Source organism: Aedes aegypti, chromosome 2 (genome assembly GCF_002204515.2).
Source record: "Aedes aegypti strain LVP_AGWG chromosome 2, AaegL5.0 Primary Assembly, whole genome shotgun sequence".
Lineage (NCBI taxonomy): Eukaryota > Metazoa > Arthropoda > Insecta > Diptera > Culicidae > Aedes > Aedes aegypti.
Window position 1 is genome coordinate 117822479 of NC_035108.1, and position 18448 is coordinate 117840926.

The 18448-nt window shown below is 38.4% G+C and overlaps 1 protein-coding gene across 8 annotated transcripts in view; it reads left to right on the forward strand.

The window, feature by feature from the left end:
• Positions 1–18448, forward strand: part of LOC5564449 (protein still life, isoforms C/SIF type 2) — a 560183-nt gene that overhangs the window by 326593 nt on the left and 215142 nt on the right. The window contains exon 1 of one of the 8 annotated variants that reach the window (XM_021842099.1): positions 14564–15593. The exons of the other annotated variants lie outside the window; for them this stretch is intronic. The gene's annotated coding sequence lies outside the window, so the exon portion shown is untranslated. Of the gene's footprint in view, positions 1–14563; positions 15594–18448 lie in introns of those variants that run through there. 8 annotated transcript variants of the gene reach the window in all.

Sequence of the window (18448 nt, forward strand, 5' to 3'; positions counted from 1 at the left end):
TTTCCAGAACGACCATGTGTCTCATCCTCCCCATTCTCTTCAACTGTCAACGGACTACGCCAACAGGGAACAGGAATTGGAGGAACGAGTATTTGTACTCGTTTTCTATTTTCCAATGCTGATAGCGCTGAAGCGACAAAGACAGAAGCGCGGATAGCTAGAGAAAACATTTCCCATTGTCACTTGGATCCCGTTTGTATGTGTGTGTATGTGTACGCTACTGTCACCGCACCTCATCCTTCCCAAAAGACTTTTTTATAAATCATAGAAAAGTTGTCTGTTTGCATATTTATCGGCAAAACGGTATTTATGGATTGCGCTACAGGGGTTCGTTTCATAACGATCAATAACGAACATTTCTGTAAGATATAAGCATTCTTCACTGGATTGATGAGATCATGCAAGATAGATCTTGCCATAATCAATTACGCCTTCACGAAATGTGAAAATAAAAATAAATTATCAATTTCACCGTAACCTGGCTACTGCATAAAATCGATTACAATGCACATCCCGTCCTTATTTCGGCATGTTTGTCTAGTAGCGGTGCTCTCTCCTCGCAGAAAACTGTTACGGATTCGGATTGCCAACTCGAGGGATAAGTCCACGCCACTAGCGATTGACAGCCCGTCAAACCCGATTGAAACTGAGAGCAGCTGCTGAGATTTCACTGAACACCAGAACTATAAACAGGTGAGCGAGTGAGCTGATGGACGTTGACCCATCTACACCTCTATATATCAATCCACGTTGGTAACCGAAATAGTGCTCTCTAGAAAGTTACTCTCATTATCGGAAGCAGTTTCACACTGTATGCAACGATGCAGAAAATGCTTTATTGTGTATGTGGGCAAGTTTAGTATCCCATTCAGGAAGCATGGAAAACGTGGTTGTGATTGACAACGCTCTTTTTCCATCCGTTTGGGTTCGCATCTCACTGGATTTGTAAATTGCATCAGGCGATGTACTCTAACAGGATAACTATAGGATACAATGGGTAGTAGAAGTTAGCCTGAGATTTTTACGTGGGTTATGGCTGCGTGTCATTTCAAAATTCAAAAACAACAGTGTAAATTTGGTTGGTCCTAGCGAGGATCTTTCCAAATAACAAAATATTTAAGCATATTCAGAAATTCTCCAAGAAGTTCGAACAGTTACTAATTTATTCATGCAGATATAGGTAGATAACATTGATTTGAAGAGAACAGACACGATGTTTATACAAAACCACATCATTTTATATAAGCATGGAGACGCATGGTAGCAAGCATGTTGTTTCTCCCCATAAACCATTTTGTATGCTGAAACTTTGTTGAGACAGACAATCTTTTCAATCGTACAACCTAATACTGTGCCAACAATCAACTAATTTATTTACACTTCCAATATCACTAATTGACCTCCAGCAGTCTAAATCTGGCCCACAGTTCGAACCAGGAAGCGATTTTCTCGCAGCATCTCGCTCTGTGCTCACACATTTCCACCACGCTACAAACTGCCATTCTCTCGCTTTCCGAGTAGGCCTTTTGCTGATTCTTAACCTACCACTCTCGATTCTGATGTCACCCTGCAAGCTCTTTTCCCACGGCGTGGTTGGTTCCTTTCCACACTATTCGTCCGGCCATACTTCGACCTTAATTCGCTTTTTGTGTGTACAGAGAGAATCGAAAGCCCATCCATCCATCCATCGTTTCAAGGTATGGACTAGGCCGGAGCAAATGTCCACATACCGAAGCATGCACGCAAGCTTATGGCTTAGCAAGGCTATTTTCACCGTTGGTAGGTAATTTTCGTACCAACTACTACAGTCTACGAGAGCAGGTGGCAGGAGGTAACAGTTTGCTCTCTTGCCTTCTTTCCTCCTGTAGGCAATTGGTTCTCAATCGTTGAGTTGCGACCCACTCAACATTTTATCGTTTCACAATTTTTTCATTGGGACAGAGCCTGCTTCTCAGCTTAGTTTTCTTATGAGCACTTTCACAGTTATTGCTATGTGCATTTGAAATGCAAATATCAAATGCGGGAACACCAAACGCGGGAAGATTTTTCACAAGAAAGGCGAAGTCAAAGCTAGCATTTCATTGCTAGGTTGGCGGTGATATGTATCGCGGTTGCCAAGAGTCCTTTGATTAGTTTGTGCTACCGCGTTTGGAACGCATTTGACCAAGGTTTGCACGTCAAACGCAAACAGCAATATTAACTGAGAGCTTTCTTTGCCAAAGTTGCCATTTTCGCATTCGTATATCGTGTGGCATGTACGATGATACTCTATGCTCTGGGAAAAAATCATGGATCGACCGGGAATCTCCTTCAGCATGGCTTTGCTTTGTAGCCGCGAACTCTAACCACTAGGCTAAGGAAGGCCCTCTCTCCAGATATGTTTCCACTAATTTTCTCACAAATTTCTCCAGTTGTAAAATTAGAAGATCTACCAAATCCTACGGGAGCTCTTCCAAAAAAAATCACAAAGGATTATTTCACAGTTTCTAGAGTTTTTGAGGACATTAATTCAGAAATGTTTCCGAAAATCTCTGCAAGAATTCCTATGCTAATTATTCAGATCCTATGCTAATTATTCACGATTACTCCAAGAAATTACTTCAAAAAACCTTCAGGGGTTCCTCAGTAAATTCAACCAGGGATTCCTCATAAATCACCCTATGATTTTCTTCAGCTATTGAAATTTTTCAAAAGTTCGTATAAGATTTCACATCTATCAAAACTACAGTATTATTGGAGTGATTCATCCGATCATTCTTACACATATATCTTCGAAATTCCGTCGGATGGTTTCCAAGGAAATCCTGCAAGATATTATCCAAACATTCAATTGACTAGTTTTTTAATAATCTTATCAATTTATCTAGATTTTCTTAAGAATCCAGGAGGCTAGGATACGGACGAATAATTAGTTGGATGACTTTGTATTATGGCATTCAGCCACCTTTAAATCGTCTCATAGGCATCACGGAGATTTGTTCGATGATTCTCGTATAAAAGTAGGACCATAATGTTGAGGAATTATCATAAATTCTCAACTGATCTAAACGATCGCATTCATATTTGATAGTTCATTTTAAACTAGGTGTTGAATTTCACAAAAAAATCAATAAACCTCTACAAACTAAATATAATAATTTTTAAAATATTTCCTGGCTGATTTTTTATACGGTAGAGTTTTGTTCAGGCCAGCAGCAAACCACTGGGGTGCGTCATACAGCACCATACCAGGGGACGCAGCATACCTCATGTTGCCGGCCACAAACACTTCACCACTTTTCACTGAAATTACTTACCTGTAAAGCATATTATTCATACCTAAAACAAAGAGAAAAGGTTAGATATATAATTATTATTAAACTAACTTTGTACTCAAGTGTTTATATTGACAGCAGAAGAAAGTTGACATCAAACAGTTGCAAATTCCAAGCGATAGGTCAGTTAACATGGCAATACGCAGATTTATTCTGCACAAATGGTGTTCAGAAAAGCTGTCGTTCCGAGATTTGGCTTAAATCGCGAAGTGTCCAAATTCCAATTTTTCAATACTGTATCGAAAACAGATGCCTATGACAACGTGCAATACATCCGAACAGAAAAATTTGGGAAAAAAGTTTTTTTATGGCAAGCAATTTGCTGCTGCGGTATGAAAAGTACATTTTTCACAACGGGTTCAATCAACGGCGAAAATTACAGAACTGAACGCATTTAAAAACGCCTTCTGTCCATCTACCGAAAGTATAACAAGCCTCCATTGTTTTGGCCAGGTCTGGCATCGACTCACTATACTTCAGCTACTTTGGAGATGGTCAAGAAGAAAAAAGTCGAATTTATTTAAACATGGCAGATTCTACCGAATTGCCCATAACTTCGCCTCATTTGGAAATATTGGGCAATAATCAAATAACATCTTAAGAAAGATGGAAAATAAGCAAGTTCCATGGATTTTTTTCAAAAAAATGTGGTAAGCAACACAAAGAAAAGTTACGAAGAAAGTTGTGCAGAATCCGATGGGAGGCATCAAGAGAAAAGCCAGAGCATTATCCAGGAATGCTCAATAAATGTTCAAACTTATGTGAATTTGGTCGAGATTACTTTGATTTCCATGTATTTCAAGAGAACTCATGAATTTGTTCGAAAATAAACAGTTTGCTTTAAAAAACACGTGTCCACTTTCTTAAATGAACAGTCCTTATAGCGTTAAAATTGTTAGTTGGAAAGTCCTATGTGACTTTGTTTGTTAAAGTTATCTTCCATGGTGCTTTTATTTATTTCATAATTTCGGTTTTATTACAGTCAACTCTCTCTTACTCGATTCTGTAACATGACATATCCCTTAACTCTATAAAATGCGGAGACCCTTATATCTAACACGTTTTGATCCCTTTGTAAGTCAACACAGCTCGATGCTACCTTATGCTCTGATTACACAGTGCGTGCAATACACGAACATTTGTGAAAGTTGCACGAATGTTTGCGCGAACTGTATAATATGAGCACGAACTACTAGCGAACATTTTATAGGAACATATTCGTGCATTCCAACATGTGGGTTCGTCGAACTTGCGTTGCATAGCAACCGTTGGAAGTTGTGTTGTACGAAAGGAAACCAAATTATTCATTCGTCTTGGTTAGATTGATAATGAAACCAATGGTGTTGGAAGAAAATTTCTCCTGTGTTTTTTTCTAAGATTCCTCCAGGGATTTAACCAGAAATTTATCCCAGATAATCTTTACAGTGGCAAACCCGAACCCAAACCCAGTGGAACCCAAATAGCCGTAGCGGTAAACGCGCAGCTATTCAGCAAGACCAAGCTGAAATTTGGAAATTTTCTCGACTATCCAGGGCATAGAGTATCATCGTACCTGCCACCCGATATACACATGCAAAAATCGGATCAGACTGTCAGCAATTCCTCAGAAATTCTGCCTGGAGTTCCTCCGGGGATTCTTCCAGGAACTTCTCCAAGGATTATTCCAGAAATTCCTCTAGACAAATCTCTATAGGGATTCCTCTAGAGGTTTCGCAAAGAGTTTAAGAGTTCCAGCGGGAAAGTCTGCAGTGGTTTCTCCATTGAATCCTTCGGTAATATTTTGAATAAGGTTCTTCCAAGATTTTCCTTAAGAATGCCTCCATAAACTTTTTCGGGGATTGGTCCATGGATTCCTCCAAAGATTCTTTCAGGCATTTTTCATGTGATTTCTCACGAGATTCTTTCAGAGATGTCTCCAAAGATTTCGCCAGGACAACTTCTTTTAGGATTACTCCAGTTATGTCTTCAGAAATTCCTTCGAGGATTTTTCAGGGTATTCATCAGGTAGTGCTCTCAAAATTCCTCCAAGATTTATTCAGGAGATTTCTTCATGGATTCTCCACGGTTGCTCCAGAGGAATCAGGAATTCCTGCAGGAACTTCATCAGGACTTTTCTGGGATTCTACAAGTAATTACTTCATGAATTTCTGAAGGGATTCCGCGAGCTACTCGTAACCTCACTTTTTACCTGTTCCACGACACTAAAACTTGATATTTTAGCAAATCAACAATCTAATGGAAAATATAATTGACTGAAATTAACTATTTCAACAATTTCCTATTCAATAGATGCGCATTTGTTGTAAAAAAAAATCATGAATTTCGTAGAACAGGAGATTTGAAATTAGGGAATCGCCACTGAGGAATTCCTCGAGAGTTTTCACCAGCAATCCTCCCAAGGATAGCTTCAGCATAATCGCTACAGGAATTGTTCAAAGGATGTTTCCACGTTCAAAACCAATTTATCTGGAATAATTGTTCTGAGCTTCAAACAATATCCCCGGTAATTTTTTCAAGAATTCCTCTAGAAATTCCTCCAGAGATTCAACCATGAATTCCATCCGAATATAATCAGAGGATTATCAAATGACTTTTTTGGAGAAATTCTTAGATATATTCCAGGAGCAATCCCTAGAGCATCGTCTTCCATGCGTGGATTTTGCGAACTCCAGCTTTAGGCTGTCTTGGTAGTGTCATTCTAAAAACACGCCAAGTTGTTCCCATAGAGGACGTTAGCCACAAGGAAGGACGTTTCAAGTAATAGTGTTTCATATGATATGCCCTCTTCAACATCTAATCCAATATCTCTCGCCACTCCTTACGGTACCTATCCATTAGACCTGTTCATATTTTAAAAAATGCCTGGAAATCTACCGGTCAAGCAGTATGCGGAATTCTCATGCCAACAACAATGTCTGGCCAAGTTTTCAGCTCATTTGATAAAGATTTCAGTATGCTTCAAGTTGAAAATGTGTTTTTGGGCTTATTTCAAAGTTTGAAAAATCATAACTAGCATGTGGAAAATCAAAACCACTTGCTATTACCACTATTTGAAAGCTAATTCTATTCTGTTAAAGTTTCTCGAACACGCTAATAAGATTAAATTGAGTTTTAACATTGTTTGATCCAAATTTGTACTCCGCAGTACCCAGAAATTACAGTTTTCTCAATATACATTGCATATAAAACACCCATTGGCATTATTTTTTCAGGCCCTAGTCAACGGGAATAAAACAAAATACATTTCTGAATTCATTGACCATCAAAAGACTACATGTTGATTGAGGCAATAAATTACAATAAATGCCCAAAGATCGAGCACCGCCTCGCAACCTGATGATAATCAAATCATGCATGACACATGTACCGGAAACGAATGAATTGAACAAGTTAGCATTGCTTTTTCTTTCCGAGTGATGATTGTTTTGATCGCATTTCACTGATCATTTAGAACGATTTGAAAACAATCATCATCATCGACTGAGAAAAGGCAGTGCTAACGTGTTCATTTTTTGTATTCCTTGAAGCTCACGGTGGTGCTCTTGGCTCACCCACAGTGGATTTACAAATGCGCTTTATAATTACTTATTTTTTACAATTTATTTTCGTAATATAAATGATAACTGTGAACGGGATTGACTTTAAGATATGCATTGTCATCATGTCTGGAAATTAAAAATACGAAATTTTCATGCAGGTATGTTTTTCAGAGAGAAAACTCCCTAAAATAGTGATTTTTAAGAACCGTGCGATACAAACCTCAACCAAACTATGTTAAAACTTGCTCCAATCATAAAATCGTGTTCGGCAAAAGTTCGTGGAATTGGATAAACTACTATGTAGAGGTATTTCCGATAAATTTTGATGTTTCGTTCGGTAGTTATGATTTTTTTAAGCATGAAAATAGCTTAAAAGACATAATTGATTTGAAGCACAACTAAATATACTCTAAATTGAATGAAATTTTGGCCAGAAGTTCATTTCACAAAGAAAAATCAAAAGTGTTGGTTGGCTGGGGAGTTTCCAGACATTTTTGAAAATATGAATAGGTCTACTATCCATCTAGTATTCATTGCTTTCTTCTCCATGCTCCCTCTTACTTCAAGCAAAATAGACCGATATGCCGGTTAGCGTTAGCGTTAGCGTTAGCGTTAGCGTTAGCGTTAGCGTAGTTACGGTATACTTCGTAGATTGGATACTAGCTACATTCAGGTTTTTCTTTGATAAGCTCATCTAGATTGCTTTCAGGAACAAGGCTTGGGAGTTAACCTTTATCCAATCTTAAACAAGAGTACCAAAACCATGAATACTGCTATTCCCGGCCAAGCCCATCTTTACCGTAACTTGGGATAGGGAAAGGAAATGTTGATGTAACACTTACTTAATGAGAGGCCACCGACTCAGCGACACCCTCATAAGTGCTACGGAGTTGGAGGTTAGGAGGGGTTTCAGGTCAGGATTCGCCTGAGAAGCTAGCGATAGACACAGATCATTTGATGTTTAATGGATTTTAATTTAATCTCTTGAATGCCGACAATCAAGAGAGAAACAATATGTTATTTACAGTATAAAGAATGTTGTTTCGCGTAAAAAAATGATTAGATACGTGTGCAACGGTAGTAGTTTTCTGCTTTTTTACCAGCAAAAACAGAATCGATCCTCAAGGGTCATCGAATTAGGAAAGAAAAAAAAATCGACCGACTAAAACGTGCGAAAAAAGCCGCATACCGAAAAAAAATAATTCTGGAACGAATAACGTGTGGCCAATTCCACGACACGTGACTGGCTACAACGGGTAAATCATCGCACTCCGAATAAGCAAAAAAAAAAAACTTTTCGTTCACAAAGCATATTTTGCTCCGTATCATCCTATGGTTGTATGGCCTACACGAGAACCGAAGAAACATAAAGCACTCCAAAACGCGAGAATCTGGTCACAACTATTACATCTTAAACAATGTTGAGGTTTCTTTTGAAAAGGAACGAACTCACCAGATGCTTGCTCAATCAGTGCTTGTCCGTCGTTTCAAGTTCCAGCACGCTCTTGATCGAAATACTGCACTGTAGCCAAACATACAAACTCCGTTTTCGCAAACCTTATTTCAATAATTTCCACTGAATACCACTAACACGCGGAAGAGGACCTATTTCGTTGTTGAAGAAAATTGCCACGTCTTTTTCACTTTCACAAATCTATTAATTGAAATCGATTGAAACAGTCGCACTATTTTTGTTCAAATAACTGTGCGCGGAACCGAAAAAACGTGACAGTAGGTTCAAAGCACAACCACTCGCGCGCGCGGCTTGCTGCGATCTCCAAAATAGACCGATATGCCGGTAAACAAATTCAAAATACAGTCAACTCTCCCTTACTCGATATTGAAGGGACCATCGAGTTAGGGATGTATCGAGTTACAGAACACAAAACAAGTGTAACTGCGATCCAAGGGACCATCGAGGTAGCCATGAAAACCAACTTTTACTATGGTTCTCTAACTCGATATCGAGATACAGAATATCGAGTAAGGGAGAATTAACTGTATAATTATCACGTCCAATACCTTTGTATGTTAAAGTCCCTAATAAATTTCTCGAAAAACAATTGAAGGGATCTTAGAGAGTTTTTGAAATAATCCCTGCAGGAATTATTAAGCGATGATTTGGGAGAATTACAAAGCGATGTAAAATTTATTGCGCATCTGGAGAATCCATAAAACATAAAACAGAATCCATAAAACATTCCTTAGAAAAAAACATAAACATTAAGCATAGCATAGCATAGCATAGCATAGCATAGACTGACTGTACATGTCAATGGTTGCTACTTCCGTGATTGATCGGAACTGGTAAGAATTGCACTACGATCCAAATGAATAAGGGATGGGAGTTTCCGCTTACTCTCGAAGTGCAATTTTAGCAGATCTAATATTATTGATCAATAACGGCGCCGGCCAAGTCCTTACAGTCAGTTGGGATGGGGAAGGAATGTTAGGGTGTAATGATTGTTGCTTCTAGAGACCGAGAATACCTCTGCATCTCCACAATCACCACGGGAAGGGTGTTTATTAGTGAGGGAGGAAAAGATCTGGGAGTCACCTCTGGTCGGTGATGCGATCCATGGACAAGGGGGAAATATACGACTTGTATTTAAAGCTAGTTTTGTATTTTGTCTCGAGAAGTTTTTGGCAAAATACGTCAACATCTATAATGTCGAACAATTCAAAAGACGTTTTTATTAATGACGAAAACTGAAAATTACATGTATATATTTAAACTTATGTGAAACAGGAATAATGCCGACACTTGTAGTGACGAACCATACATAGTTTGTTTGAAAATTACATATGAGTATTACTGTGCATTTTGTCTCGATATGGTAGAAGTTTAGAAAATACGTCAACATTCACAATGTCGAACAATTCAAAAGATTTTTTTTAATAAATAATTTTTAATAATGTCAAAAAGAGAATTTGTATATGTATATTCAAATTGTGTAAGAAAAAAGCATAATGCCGACACATATAGTGACGAACCATACAAAGTTTGTTTTAATATTACATAAAAGTTACGCTTTCAAGAAAATATGTGTTATCATAAGCATGAAACGAACTCACCAGTTGGTAATCCATTCTCGACTGAACACAAAACTGACACTGACAGCAAAACTTCTTGGCGTCCCGAAAATAAACCGTCTTGCTTGGGCCTTCCCAAATACGTACCCAGCAAGACGCTCCAAAACAGGTGAAAAAAAAAAAAAAAAAATCTCCGGCGACGAAAACACGCGCGAATCCGTCAGCAAAATCAATCGGACGACGCAAAACCGAACTGTCCTGCTTGGGCTTCACGAAGCACTACCCAGCAAGACGCTCCAAAACAGGGGGAAAAAAATTCTCCGGCAACAAAAACGCGCGAATCCGTCACCAAAATCAATCGGACGACGCAAAACCGAACTGTCCTGCTTGGGCTTCACGAAGCACTACCCAGCAAGACGCTCCAAAACAGGGGGAACAAAAATTCTCCGGCAACGATAACGCGCGAATCCGTCGGCAAAATCAATCGGACGACGCAAAACCGAACTGTCCTGCTTGGGCTTCACGAAGCACTACCCAGCAAGACGCTCCAAAACAAGGGGAAAAAAATTCTCCGGCAACAAAAACGCGCGAATCCGTCACCAAAATCAATCGGACGACGCAAAACCGAACTGTCCTGCTTGGGCTTCACGAAGCACTACCCAGCAAGACGCTCCAAAACAGGGGGAAAAGAATTCTCCGGCAACAAAAACGCGCGAATCCGTCACCAAAATCAATCGGACGACGCAAAACCGAACTGTCCTGCTTGGGCTTCACGAAGCACTACCCAGCAAGACGCTCCAAAACAAGGGGAAAAAAATTCTCCGGCAACAAAAACGCGCGAATCCGTCACCAAAATCAATCGGACGACGCAAAACCGAACTGTCCTGCTTGGGCTTCACGAAGCACTACCCAGCAAGACGCTCCAAAACAGGGGGAAAAAATTCTCCGGCAACGATAACGCGCGAATCCGTCGGCAAAATCAATCGGACGACGCAAACCGAACTGTCCTGCTTGGGCTTCACGAAGCACTACCCAGCAAGACGCTCCAAAACAGGGGGAAAAAATTCTCCGGCAACAAAAACGCGCGAATCCGTCACCAAAATCAATCGGACGACGCAAAACCGAACTGTCCTGCTTGGGCTTCACAAAGCACTACCCACTCTGGAGAATCCATAAAACATAAAACAGAATCCATAAAACATTCCTTAGAAAAAAAACATAAACATTAAATAAATAAAATGAAAACTCAATGAATTTTTAGAAAAGTTTTTGAAAGTATTTTTGTGAATATATCGTAAAAGTCCATTGATTTTGAAAATGTTTTCAAAAGAATATATTAAGTTGGGTAAAGCATTCCAAAAGAAAGCCATAGAATGTGAGGAATCTTTATCAAACATTTTAAATTGAAAAGTTTTTCTCCTATGTTTGGTAGACTATAAAAAGCTGCACAATAAGATGACTTTATTGTTATTTTTCACGTGAAAATAAAAACTTGAATTTTTCCAGGAACTTATCGCAGAATTCTTTTTAAAATACTTTTCTTCTTAAATTAGTTCAAAGTTTTAAAAGGTTTTCTTCCAATTTTCTTTCAAGAATTCCTTACGATTATTTCAGGTATTCCTTCAGGAAACCGTTTAGATATTCTGTCTTGGATTCTACCAGTAAATAACACAAAATAATTTAACAGATATCTTGAAGTTTCCTAATGCTGGAATCTCAGAATGAATCACACCAGGGATTTTTCTTCAATTATTGCAGTTATTCATCTAAGTGCGGTTTCAGGAGTTCTACCAGAATTTCTCCCCGGTTTTTTTTTTTTTCATCAAATGGCTACTGGTATAACTGTGGAAATTAATTATGGGTCCTTTCTAGAATACTTCCAGAAAATTTTCCCTCCAACCTCGATTACGTTTGGAAACAACGTTAGAGGTGCGAAAAATCCTGCTTCATAGCTTCAATTTGTAAAATTTATCAGCGAACCTTTATTCTAGAACTAATCCTGGTGTAAGAACACCTGGCCTGTAAAATTCTCTGAAATACATGTGTTAACATTTTTGAAAAAAAAACACAGTGGAAAATTCCTAGAGCAATTAATTACAAATTAACTTAAGCTATAAATTAAAATAATACATGAAGAAATTCTTGATGGAATTCAAGAAAATCTTTGAGGAATCTCGAGAAGATATTGAAAATCTTTAAGGAATGAAAAGAAAAAATGGTTAAGGAATTTCAGTAAGTATTTATGAAATGAAGAATTTCTATTGGCTTTCAGGAAACAATTGTAGATTTATCCGTAGAAATATTTGTTGAAAAATAGATGAAGTTTTCGAAACAAAAACAAATATTTGAAGAATTCGTGAAAAAGTTCTTTAAGAAAATTTTCTTAATCAACTTCGTAATATTTTAACGTTGAAGAATCCGTCATCGTAATGATCGAAACTTCAGAATGTTCAGAAGAAGTTTTTCTGCTCACAACTGAAATTTGGTTTATGTAAATTTGTTCACTGCGTTTCGATTGAAAAGAATAACATATAGTGAACACGTTTTAATGAAAATGCTGTCGATTTTAAATGAGAAAAAAATAATAAAAGGATTCATCAAATAATCTGGATCTGCAATACTCAATTAGTTTTTCAAATACAATCATGAAGAAAATAGCGCATATTTAATTGAATTTTGAAAATTCCATTCCAGTCCTCAAAAAAGTCACATTCTAAAAAAGTGTATATTTTTGGTTAAAAGCCTGGTTAAAAAAACGACTTCCTCGACATTATCATTGCGTCATTCATTAAGGCAATTCTGAAAAATTTTGCTTTCTTTTTTGGAAGGGCCTTTGAAGGCTTTCATAGCAGAATTTGAATTCATACCTAAACATAAAAAAGGATTAGTTGAGGGTAAACATTTGTTAATAATATACTCCAATAACAGCAACAGCAGTAGTGACATTTTGACAAACAATGAATAGACCACACATTGGTTGCTACAACCATTTGTCGTGGAACTTACGTGTTTGTTCGAACTGTGTAATACAGGGAAGGTGTACCAGTTATGGCCATAGTGGTACTTACAGAACCACGAACATTCCGCGCGAATATTAAACGAACTGTTTTGAACGAACAATCGTGCATTGTGCGCGTAGTGTAATCAAGGCCTTAGGGACCGGCCATAAATGACGTAGCATTTTAGGGGGAAAGGAGTCTACGATTTTGTTACGAACCATGTATTAGGTATGGGAAAATAGACTACGATGAGGGAGGGGGTGTCAAAAGTTGGCCAAAAATGCTACGTCAATTATGGACGCTGCCTTATGGTGTAGTTCAGTTACTACATCTAGAACGAAATTCTTGGAGGCATTCATTTGGAATTCTGTGGAAAATCACATAATGAACTTTTGTAGACATGTTTAGAGTTATATGTGAGGCTTGAGGGTATTTGTTGCAATAATTGCTTGGAGGAAATTATTAGAAATGCATATAGTTTTATGAGCAGAAGGGAAAAAAGCACCAATTTTTGACCCAGGACTGTACTGCCCATAACAGTCACATTCGACATTTTTGTCGATTTCGAGTTAATACCGTGGAGAGTCATCAAATGATAAATACCTTCGACCAACTTACTGAAATCTGTAAGATTGTTCTAGAAAAGTCGAAAAAAATATTTTTAGAAATTTTAGTTTCTTCTCATACTGGCATAAAATGCACACTTTGCATTCAATTTACTCAATACCTACTCTGCCCATAACTGCATAACAGTCACATTCGACATTTTTGACAAATTGGAGTTAATACCGGGGAGAGTCATCAAATGATAAATACTTTCGATCAACTTACTAAAATCTGTGAGTTTGTTCTAGAAAATTTGAAAAAATACCAAGTTGTTTTGTCACACTGGCAAATGTAACCGCATAACAGTCACATTGAGATTATACATGAGCCTCATAATGTAGTAGCAACGAAACTTCTATCAGAATTATTTTCTGTCTATTCACCCAATATGCGGAATGAGTTCTACAAAATTTCAGCCTCAAATAAGCTCTTTTGAATTCTTAATGATTTTTTGAAATTTTAGTTTCCTCCCATACTGCAGTAAAATACAAACTTGGTATCCCATTTACTCAATGCCTACTTTTACTATGGGCAGTACTTTTGTCGCATGTTACAAATATGAAGTTATGGGCAGTATAACCCCATCTATACGATTTCAGTCTACTTGATATGGAAGGCAGAAAAATAGACCGTAATTCATGTAGGTATATAATTAGTGTTTTTCGCTAATACTTGTTGCAATGCCATGAGGGATTTCCAGAAAAAAGTCTTAGAAAAATTCGTTTGTTTTTTTACATTCCTGTTTGATCTCTTGTTGGACCCTGTTCATTTTTTTTCAGACAAGAAGTGTCTGTAGATTCTATTTTAACACACAAAGTCGCAAGCAGCCCTGCATATACAAAATATGTGTATTTTCAATAGGCTGTAGTACAAAGGAAGTACAGTGTACAACTTTCATCTTTCATACTTCATGCTCTGATAATTTGGGAACCCCTGACCTAGGTCATCATCTCCTCATCTCGTAACAGAGGAAAACACAGGTCCAATAGTGAGGAAAGCCACTATTTTTTCTCGCTCGCGTGTGTCCATGTGTCCTGCCTGCTGCTACCAGGAGTCTGTGTGTAGTCGTCGTCTTCGTTGTCGCGCGGTTTGAACTTCCGTCCTAATTTTCACGCGCGAAGTCTCCATTGCCACCGTCCGTGTGTGTCGTCCAAAATTCGCTGTCTTCCAATAACAAATCGCTACAAGCATAGGACAACAAACCTCCCACCGAAGCCAACCAGCTGTGCCGAATAGTGCCAAGAAGAGTTTGCCAAGCTCGTGGAAAATCGTGCATTTTAAAATGGGATTGTAGCCCACCGATGGTCGTACTCCATTCAATGTACGGAAATAGCTTCAATAGGAAAAGAGTACAGGGTTTGGAAGCTGCCATTCGAGGATATCGCAAGTCAAAAGGGCATCGTTCGTAATCGACTAAAGATCTATGCACTGAATTGGTCCCGTGGAATGGGAATCCCATTCAATTAGGCCGCCAGTTTCGCTTTGTTGACGAGAGCGTCTACGTGAATGAGAGTGCGGCTGGCCGATGAACGGCAATTCGCGTGGAAGTCGTAGTTCGAAAACGTCAAAGTGGTGTGTGCAGCAGCACAGAAGTTCGCGTGCTGAAATCGCATTTATTTGGTTGTTTTCGGCAAACTCCTGGAAAAGTTTCGTTTCGTTTTCGTAGCTCGTTTGGCTTCCGAGAATTTGCCCTTCGGTTGTGTTCTAACGTGTAGTCCTAAGGTGGTTTGCTGTTTTCATTTTTGCACAATCGGGAAGCCACAGTTGTGAATGGAATTTTCTTAGTGATTATTGCACATCGCGTGTCGGAATTTCCGTGTGCTCGTGTGACCCCTATTATTGACCTAGATTCGGATTTTTCACGCGCGAAAGTAGTCCCTCTGTCAGTGACCCCCAAAACTGAGCCTAACCAATTTGTAATCCACGGAAAGACAATGAAAAAGTGTTGCCTGAAGCTGATAAAACGAACAACGCAGGATTCGATTCCTGTTGCAGTAGCAGCAGCATCCGTAGTAACGACCCGGAAGAGTAGCCTAAAACCTTCGACAACAGCGTAACGGCGACGCAGCAGCAGCACTGGAACAGCGACCCGCTCCAAACATGTAATCCACTAATTGTAGCGAAATTCAGTAGCATGATCTCGTAGCCGCCAGTAGTGAAACATTTTTTCGAAAAATATGAATATAGTTTTCCACCAAAAAATCTTTACCATTTGTCTTATTTTCCCTCATGTTCACCAACACATACACAAAACCGAAGAAAGTAATAGCAGGAGTTCACAAACACTGCCACAGGACAGAAAATTCGCTCTCTTTCTCCTTACATTCCACTACATGACACTGCAGCATGGTAGCAACGCAAGGAAACTCTTTTTCCGCCTGGTAGCCACCGATTCGCTTTTCCTTCAGTTGGTAGCAGTTTATTGCCTTATACTCTGTTCTGCTTTCGATGTTCATATTTCTGTAGGTGTATGGGAGCTTTTTTCAGTGTGGTGCAAAGGATGATACAAAGGGAGGGTCAAAGTCGAAGAACTACTATGTATTCACAATGATAAGGTGGAAAATCATTTCCGGAAATGCTGTAGTGTTTTTGCTGTACCGTTTTGTCTCAAATTCCGAACAGACTCATATTGCGAACATTTCACAATAAGTTGACTATTTGAGTGTTGTGCTACTTTTTCACATATGTATATTTCCCGAATGTAGTTTTCCTGAACGCCAATTCGTCGAATGCAATTTTCCCGATTACCGAATTACCGATTATCCCTTCACCGAATATTCTATTCCCCCGAAATGTGTTTTGACACCCAGAATTGCCATAACTTTATCTATTTCAGGATGTCACTGAAACTATTCTGATTCATTTTGGTTTGTTTAGTCAAATTCTTCTTGGCAATATCTGTTTAAGCTAAATTTCTTCTTCTTATCATCCTTTGAAGTTTGGAACCATCTCACTGGAAACTATTCTGGCCCATTCTAAAACGCAAACTTTTCGGGGAAATGGGTCATTCGGGGAAATGGCGTTCGGGGCAAAGGGTCATTCAGGGATCTGGATATATTGGATATGAGGTAGGTGTACCAATTATGGATGCAGTATGGATTGAAATCAGATTTTGGCTGCGTTTCTAAAACGTAAGCATGACTTGTTGATGTTAATAACTAATTTGAATCCAAAATAAACTGTTTTAGTATTGAACTGTATTAAAGCATCTTAAAATTAGTTTTCGAATCGTTGTCTCTTTGGCAATAGTTTTTCTGGCGTTTGCCATAAAAGTGTACCAATTATGGACTGTCAATTATTTGCACGATTGAGAATACAATTTTAATAAGTAATGAAGTGATTGCTTATAATATTTTTCAGAAACGTTGTGTTAAATTGATATTAAATCACAATGCATTGATGATAACAAATAAATAAATTTAAAAAATGTTCAAATATTTCAAATTACGATACAAAATATCATAAATAAACAAAAATTGCCAAAATTTACATGACTCACGATCTATCGGAAAAAAGAGCTAAAATTCAAAAATGAGTATCGGGTAAGTCGAGTATAGTACACGACACTGAAGGCAGCCTTACGAGATACCGTAGAATGTAGGGTAAATTGGTATAATGTGCCTCAACCGGGCAATACGCCCCAGTTCATTTTCAAGGGATTTAGGCTTCTTTAACACGTAAATATGGTTACATATCTGCGAAAAAATTATGTTGCGCATATAAGATCTTTGGTAAGTATAAACAACCAATAGAAATACCAAAAATATCGAAAATCAGCATTTTGGCGTAAAATTTTGGGTCCGATAGGCAAGCCTCGTTGTAAATGAAGCCCATCCTATATTATTGTACTTATTACAAAAACTTTTACCGGAAGACGACTGCTAATGGACCCTTTTAAGATAAGCCAGTGGTGGAATTCTCCTTGAAAATGTTTCTACAACGCTGCAGAACTTTTTCTACGGGAGGGGCATATTGCCCGGTTTGTTTTGAAACGTCAAGATTTGGACCGTTTACACAAAACGTATTGCACTCTTTTTAGAAGCTACCTGACAAGAGAAAGTTACATGCACAGCATGACCAACTAAGCAAATAACGCTTTGACACCAAGAACTTTAGAAGTAATGCATTTACCACTGCGATAGAGCCGTTTTTCCTTAGGGGGGCGTATTATACCTGTTTACCCTACCATTCCCAGCTTTTTGCTGCTGGCACGATAAGATAGATCTGGATTTTCAAGATACGTGCGCAAGATTTCTTTGCGCCACTGCTGTTCTTCCGACTCCATCTTCACAACGATTGCACATTTGCTAGTGAAACTTATACAGCGTAAACAAATACACATTGAACAAATTACACCAAAAATAACAATAGGTAGTACCCAACAATTTAAAAGTGGTGCAATTTGATTCCGTACACCCTTTAGAACAATCGTGTCAAAGATGTATGCCCAAGTAACCATAAGCACTAATAATAAGCCCTTAATCAGCATCATAAATGCGTACATGCATTATAATAGCACCACAAATGCTTACACACCTTATAACAGCACTTCCGCTGCATAGAAACCCTATTACAGCATCATTAATGCTTCTAAGCCTAATGCATACGGGCATTAAATAAGCACTATATTGGCTCTATATTCGCATACAGGGCCTGTTTAAATGCCATCCTGTGTTTTGACAGATATACCACGTGCTTTGTGTTTACATATAGTGGTGAGAGGGAGTCAAACATAAGTCTTCTCACTACTACAATTGCAGGTTTTATGACGGGGAAAAGTGGTGGTTTAAATTGGTCACTTTTCTTTCCAATACTATTCATCTTATGTGGGCGAAGGAGCAAAGGAGCAGAACTTCAACAACTCAACAATACAGGTGTCGCAGGTTCGAGACGCAAAATGAGGAATTTCATCATCATAAAACAAGGATCAATATGTGGCAATTTCAAGTCCTCAAAA